An 8,930-nucleotide genomic window follows, 5' to 3' on the forward strand; every position below is an offset into this window, starting at 1 on the left:
AAAAAAATAAAAAATCCAAAGTCAAAGCTCATACAGCTGCAAAACCATATCACTACTTGGTAACAATGCAGACCTCATGAATAAATAAAAACATAACGTGAATAGAAATGAGAAAAAAAAAAAAAACGAAAGAATCTTTTGTTAAGTTCTGTTCTACCTGTGGCATTTATAGAGTACATCGCGAACTGTTTGAACAGATTTAAAAAAAAAAAAAAACATTGTGCTAATTTTAAATGAAAGTGTGATTCCTATTTTGATGATAAAAGTTAAGGTCACAGGTAAAGAAATGTTTCTCTCCTGCTCTTTTTTTCTTCTGTTTCCTCCTCCGACGTTTCTCGTCCGTCCTCTCCTTCTGTTGTGAAGACAAGCGAAAGTGTCGACTTCTCAGCCGGGGTTCAAATCAAAAAGACGGTATATCAAGGCAAAGCTTGTAAAAAAAAATAATAAACTTAAAACGAAAAAAAAAAGAATTAAAGCTATGAATTTAGGCATGCCCCTTTTTCACAATGAGGGGAATTGTAATTGAAGTTTCCTATGTTCCTTTGTTTGGGGCCAACAGTGAGCAGAAAAGGCCATAACATTAATTTCTGGGGAGTGAGTTGAACTATGCGGGTGGGAGGGTTCTTGATTTATTTTTATTTGTTTTTATCTTTTTTTTTTGCCATTCTCTTGAGAAAATAACTTGTGAAAAAAAGAGCTTAAATGGTTTGAAGTTGTTGTGCAATACTTAATTGAGACATGAAAACCACAGGTTAGTGGTAGGCTGACACTGGGCGGTCTTCCCATCGCTTAGAGTCAGTGTCCTCTAGAGAGCTTTCCAGTCTACTATGTCAGAACTGTGGTTTCTTGTTGATTTTATTTCTTTTTGTTTCTTTTTTTTTTATTATTATTCTTTATTTTGGGGGCTGTAAACTATGGTCTGTCAGTCTGTGAAACTTTGCAGTATAATTCTGGTATTGATGTTCTCTTTACAGTGTAATAAATATGTTAATACCTGCCTCAGAGACTTGAGACTCGTGTTCCCTTTGTACAGACGTACTAGATGAGTATTAACACAGCCAAAACTAACACCTTCGAAACGTAGCCGTACATTCTGGAAAACGGAGGTTTGCGTGCACTTCCAGGCTGCTGTGCTGCGGATTGGTACTGGGTAGAAGTGTTAAGCTGAAGAAGTTATTGTCCAAGAAATGAAAGAAACAGGCTGCAGAAATGAAAGTACCAGCTGTGCAACTGTACTCTGAAAATGTGGTATGGAGATTTTGGAGGAATCTGTCCGCCAACACACATCTGCCATGGCCGTTGCTCAGACCTTGCTATTGTCAGTCGACCCCATCAGCCGGCGTAATATATAGGTAGCGCACACACACGTGCCAGATGTTGGATTTATTCAGCTGTTGGTAATTCAGTAGACGTCCAGACGGCAAGATGTGGAAAATCGGCTGATGCTGATGAAAGGAAGCGAAATCTGAAATATGATTGCTAAGTACATCAAGAGCTTCTCGTTTTTCCACACCGTTGGATATTTTTTCCTGTTTCCAAGATTCGGACCTTTCTTTTTTTCATTTTTTTTTCTCCGAGTATCACATCACATATACAGTTGGATCCTGAAATCTCGGAAATAGCCAACGAGGGTCAAGATATATTATATTGGTTTCAAAAAATAAGGAAATATCTGATTGATTTCATAAGTTAACAGCATCTCAGAGAGCTCCCGCCCAAAGACATGGTGCGCAACTCCTAACTAAAATCCCGCCAGCAATTATGTCAAGTAATTACAGATTACTTTGAGCGTTATCGCACTCGAACTCAGATTACAAAACCTTTGCGATTACACTTCCCTTAAAAGATGTCAACTAGCGTGAGGGGCCAGTTTAGAAATTAAACTCTTCATTACAACCAAGCTGACAAGATATGAGCGTGTGATGGAGCTACGGGCCGCTGGAAGCAGCAACAATTAACCCCCTCGCTCTAACCTCAGGTTTTAGCCTGACAACAGTCAGTCGGACCTCAAAGACTTTCACCTTATTGTTATCTGCGTGTTCAACCACTTTGGAGTTGATAAAGCTCCGGGATGAGTCGGACGGCTGTTTTATTCCTACCGCCACATTCTTCTGCATAAAGTTCAATTTGACCAGGGTTCTTTGTCTCCCCCGCCCACCCTCCTTTCCCGCTCGCCCCCCCTGTCTTTTCCCCGCTCACTCTTATCAAGTCGGGCAGAAGCCTGAATTAAGTGCCGTTTGAAAGGTGCGCGCGCGTGCGTGCGTGCGGAGTGGGGCGGAGGGGGGGGGCTGTTGCTGCTTAGAGCCGATAACAATACAAAATGGATTTTCTCAAACAGAGAAAAACAGCTGTCTCCATTATTTGAATGCTTCACCTTTCCCCGCTCCATTAATTGGCTCTTTGATCACAGGCAGAGGTGCGCGCCGACTGATAAGGAATAGGTTATTAGTAAAGTAGCCTGGAGGGGCGAGAGGCAGCCGGCCGCACCGGGCTGCAGCAGATGAGATAAAGCCGTGCTAATGCCGGTGTGAGAGAGTGCCGGTGAGTGATACGGTCGCTGTCTGGCCCTCGTGCTCCCGTGTGGCTCACTGGCGGCAGCGGCTGGGAGGAGAGCTGCGGCAGGGGGCCTAGTGTGATAGCTATATAGCTATGGCGGCCTAATGCGGGATTGTGGGGATAGAAGGTGGGGAGAGGGGGGGGGTTGATTCCATAACAGCCCGCTCCTGCAGGTTCTCTCTTCTCCTTCATCCACTTGTACAAAATCCAGCTGTGGGACAGGAATTTGGCCCTTTCATATACAGTAGGCCTGATATGAAGTAGCTGTCAGGTCTGTGATAGGAAGGAGAGAGGAAGGGGATCCGGGGTTTTTTTTGAAACGATGGGCGGCCCCTTTGATGTTGCGCTGAACTAAATTCACTGCATTAAATCTGATGGAATTTTCACTTTAAGCCTGTTTATGTATTTTCTCACATCCGTGGACAAGGGCCGATTTGCTACACTACTCAGCAGAGGAAAGGACTCTTCTCGAAGTGACTATCTTGTAATCCTCTCCCTCACTCTCTCTCTCTCTCTCTCTCTCTCTCTCTCAGGGCCAGAGGGGACAAGCAGGGTATTTGTGTGTTGTAAAGCGTGGTAAGAAAAGAGGGGAAGTGTTGATATTAAATTACCAAACACAAGGTTATCTAGTTCCTGCACATGGCTAGGCTGCCCTGGGCCAAGGGTAATCTGCTAATAGCGTTCACACCGAATGACATTATTAAGGAACTGGGCCCATGTGTCAGGCCTCTCTCTGTCTCTTTCTCTATCCATCTCTCTCTATCGCACACACACACGCACACACACACACACAAACAGAACACTGGCGATGAAGAGGAAAATAGCGAAAGGGACAGAGGACCGAGGTGAACGTGAAGAGCTGGAGGACGAGATAGGAGGCGAAGACAGAAAGGACCATGCTGGAATGCTTTTCCGTATCATTGGAATTTGTTAAAAAGATGACCTGCAAATATCAAAGTTGAAATAGTTTAATATGAGAAAGCAAATGACAAACACTTTAAAACTGCATCAGAGTAGGCCGGCGTAATTTTGACAGAGGAAGGTTGTTGGGCTACATAAGGGACAAACTGAAATGTGTGTGTGTATGAATGTATGTATGTATGGATGTATGTATTGAGGAATATATTTTCTAAATTTGTAATTATTTATTTTCATTGTATAACGTGCACTTTAAAACTGAATATATTCAAATTCATGTAATTTGTTATTTTTGCCTATGTTTATGTATATTTGCTCGTATGTATGTATTTGTATCTTTCATGTGTATTTTTTTGCATGACCTTCATTTCCAAATTTATCAAAATGTATATATGTGAATATCTATGTATTTGAATATGTGTATGTTTGTATGTTTTTCTGTATTTATGAATGACTGTACGCATTCATATATGTACATCTACATGTATCAATTTTGTGTCTGTTCATTTGTAGATTTTTTGTATGAGCGTATTGATTTATGTAATGTGAAATATATGTTTTCAATGTGTATTTTCTTAATTTTACAAAATGCACACTTTCAGCCAAATATATTTAATTCACTTCATTTTCTGAAAGAAAAAGTTATATTTTGATGTGTTTTTTACGTATGTATAAAAGCATGCATGTATGTATTAATATTTTCTTCATCTTTATTTTAGAATCTATCAAGCTTTACATATCAGACCTCCAAAATATATTTTTTTCAATGTGTTTATGTATGTATGTTTGTTTGCATATATGTATGAATATTTTTATTTGTTTTTTACATGTCATATATTTTGGAGTCTTTCAAACTTTATATATCAAAAAAAAAAATTCAATGTATGTATATGTAGGTTTGTATGTGTATGTATGTTTTTCTTTCTGTATGAATGAATGTATGCATTTATGTATGTTCTTCTTTTTGTATGAATGTATATTTGTAAAGATTTCTATTTTTTTGTTTACATTTAATATACAAGATTTTTGATATTGTAAAAAAATCAATGTTTCAATGTGTTAATATATATACCTGTATATATGCGTGTATGTATGTATGTATGTATGTATGTATGTATGTATAAATATGTATGTATGTATATGTGTGTATGTATGTATGTATGTCATGTATGTATGTATGTATGTCAGTACGTATGTTATATGTATGTACCTATGTATGTAAATATGTGTCAGAGTATGTATGATTGCGTGTATGAGTTAATTTGTTTAATTTGTAATTTTTTTCATTTTACAACATTTCAGCGTGATGCCTAAATATATTTGATTTATTTCATTTTGTCAAAAATGATATACTTATAGAAAAATATTTTTTGCCTTTATTTCCAAATGAAATACATGTACATTAATTGTAATGTGTGCATGTTTGTATCTGTGGATGTATGTTTGTATTAACGTGGGTGATAGGTATGTATCACACACATCACCCAAGAATAATTATATACATGCATGTACACATGTATGTATGTATGTTTATATATTAAGTTGTGTATGAATATTTATATGTATATGTATGTTTTTCATATATATGTATAAGTATTTGTATGTACACGGTTATACATACTTATGTATGTTTGTATGTCAATGTGTTTAAAGTGTGCAAGTGTGTAGATGTATATATATGTACATGTACAGTATGTATGATTACAGGTTTACATTAATACATGTACAGATATTTACATTTTATAATTGTTTGCTTGTGTGTACGTACGTATTTGAATGTTTTATTTTAAGGTATGTATGTATGTATATATTGATGAATGTATAGATGTAGGTGAATGTGTGTATATATCAAGGCATGTTTTTTTTTAATGTATCCCCAAAAAACATTATTGATTTGTTTATTAACAGTGTTTTAATGTACTTGATTTTTTTCGTCAAAATACTAAAAGTTGTTTTTTTTAATGTCATTCTGTATGTATCTGTGTATGTATGTTTTGGTATTTAATTTGGTATCAATGTGTGTGATACATACCGGGCATATGGATGTGCGTGTATCACAAACATCGCCCAAGTATTTCTACACATATATATGTGTATGCATGTGGATGACATGTAACAAGGCATGCTTGTTTGTATGTATGTATTGATGTATGTAAGTATAATGTGTGAATGTGTGTATATGTTAAGGTGTGCATGTATGTGTGATTGTATATGTATGCATGTAGGTAATTCTGTGCATGTGTTTATATACTTATATAGATGTGTGTATATATGTGAGTTTATATGTGTGTGTATGTGTGTATATATATATATACATTTGTATATATATATATATATACATACAAATATATGTATATATTTGTATATATATACTAATATAAACATACATATTTTGTGTGTGTGTGTATATATATATATATATATATACATTTATATACAAATACATATATACACACACAGACATATATATAAATATATATCAGATTTATGAATATAAGTATGTTATTTATTATAGATATCAAAAAATATACAGAGTTTCCTTATACCACACACTTTATTTTTATTTGTTTTTTACATGTCATATATTTTGGAGTCTTTCAAACTTTATATATCAAAAAAGTTTTTTCAATGTATGTATATGTAGGTTTGTATGTTTATGTATGTTTTTCTGAGTGTGTGAATGAATGTATGCATTTATGTATGCACTAGTTTTTGTATGAATATATATTTGTAAAGATTTTTATTTTTTTTGTTTACATGTGGTATACAATATTTTTAATATTGTAAAAAAATCGTTTTTTCAATGTGTTAATATATATACCTGTATATATGCGTGTATGTATGTATGTATGTATGTGTGTTGTCAGTAAGTATGTAATATGTATGTACCTATATATGTAAATATGTGTTGGAGTATGTATGATTGTGTGTATGAGTTAATTTGTTTAATTTGTAATTTTTTTTTCATTTTACAACATTTCAGCGTGATGCCTTAATATATTTGATTTATTTCATTTTGTCAAAAATGATGTACTTATGGATGAATATTTTGTGGCTTTATTTCCAAAGCAATACATATACATTAATTGTAATGGGTGCATGTTTGTATCTGTGCATGTACGTTTGCATGTACGTATGTTCTTACGTGTGTTATAGGTATGTTTCACACATATCACCAAAGAATAATTATATACATGCATGTACACATGTATGCATGTATGTTTATATTTTAAGTTATGAATGGATATGTATATGTATATGTAGGTTTTTCATATATGTATGTATACGTATTTGTGTGTACACGGTTGTATATACTTAAGTATGTTTTTCATACATGTATGTATAAGTATTTGTATGTAAACGGTTATACATACTTATGTATGTTTGTATGTCAATGTGTTAGAATATTAGAGTTTGCAAGTATGTAGATGTATGTATATGTACATGTTCAGTATACATGATTACATGTATACATTAATACATGCACAGATATGTACATTGATAAATCTTTGCTTGTATGTACATATGTATTTGAATGTTTTATTTTAAGGTATGTATGTATGAATATATTGATGCATGTATAGATGTAGGTGAATGTGTGTATATATCAAGGCATGATTTTTAAAGTATCTCTAAAACATTGTTGATTAGTTTATGAACAGTTTTTTAATGTACTTGATTTTTTTCATCAAAATACTAGATGTTGTTTTTTTAATGTAATTCTGTATGTAAGTGTGTATGTATGTATTGATGTATGTAAGTATAATGTTTGAATGTGTGTATATGTTAGGATGTGCATGTATGTGTGATTGTATGTACATATGTATGCATGTATGTAATTCTGTGCATGTGTTTATATACATATATAGATGTGTGTATATGTGTGTGTATATATATATACATTTGTGTATATATGTATACATATAAAAATATATGTATATATGTATACAAGTATAAACATACATATATTGTATATATATACATTTATATATATACATATAGATATATACACACAGAGACATACATACATATATATATATATATATATATGTATTTATGAATATCGGTATGTTATTTATTATAGATATCAAAAAATATACAGTTTCCTTATACCACACACTTTATTTTTATTTGTTTTTTACATGTCATATATTTTGGAGTCTTTCAAACTTTATATATCAAAAAAGTTTTTTCAATCTATGTATATGTAGGTTTGTATGTGTATGTATGTTTTTCTGTGTTTATGAATGAATGTATGCATTTATGTATGTACTTGTTTTTGTATGAATATATATTTGTAAAGATGTTTTTTTTGTTTACATTTAGTATACAATATTTTTTATATTGTAAAAAAATTTAGTGTTTCAATGTGTTAATATATATGCGTGTATGTATGTATGTATGTATGACGTATGCATGTATGTATGTATGTATATGTGTGTATGTATGTATGTATGTCGTGTATGTATGTATGTCAGTATGTATGTTATATGTATCTATGTACATATAAATACCTGTACATACATACCTGTACATGTATACATACATGTACCTATGTATGTAAATATGTGTTGGAGTATGTTTGATTGTGTGTATGAGTTAATTTGTTTAATTTGTATTTTTTTTTTATTTTACAACATTTCAGCATGATGCTTTAATATATTTGATTTATTTCATTTTGTCAAAAATGATGTACTTATGGATGAATATTTTGTGCCTTTATTTCCAAAGCAATACATATACATTAATTGTAATGGGTGCATGTTTGTATCTGTGCATGTACGTTTGCATGTACGTATGTTTTTACGTGTGTTATAGGTATGTTTCACACACATCACCCAAGGATAATTATATACATGCAGGTACACATGTATGCATGTATGTTTATATTTTAAGTTATGAATGAATATGTATATTTATATGTAGATTTTTCATTGATTTATGTATACGTATTTGTGTGTACAGGATTATATATACTTAAGTATGTTTTTCATATATTGATGAATTTATAGATGTAGGTGAATGTATGTATATATCAAGGCATGTTTTCTATGTATCTCTAAAAACATTATGGATTTGTGTACGAACAGTTTTTTTAATGTACTTGATTTTTTTTCATCAAAATACGAAAAGTTGTTTTTTAATGTAATTCTGTATGTAAGTGTGTATGTATGTATTGATGTATGTAAGTATAATTTGTGAATGTGTGTATATGTTAAGGTGTGCATGTATGTGTGATTGTATGTGCATATGTATGCATGTATGTAATTCTGTGCAAGTGTTTATATACATATATAGATTTGTGTATATATTTGTATATATATATATATATACATTTGTGTATATATGTATATATACAAATATATGTGTATATATATAAATATACAATGATAAACATACATATATTGTATATATATATATATATATACATATACACACACAGATAAATATATATG

This window comes from Fistularia commersonii, chromosome 30, assembly GCF_037954325.1.
Source record: "Fistularia commersonii isolate RoL2024-O1a breed Wild chromosome 30, RoL_Fcom_v1.0, whole genome shotgun sequence".
In the NCBI taxonomy this organism is placed as follows: Eukaryota; Metazoa; Chordata; class Actinopteri; order Syngnathiformes; family Fistulariidae; genus Fistularia; species Fistularia commersonii.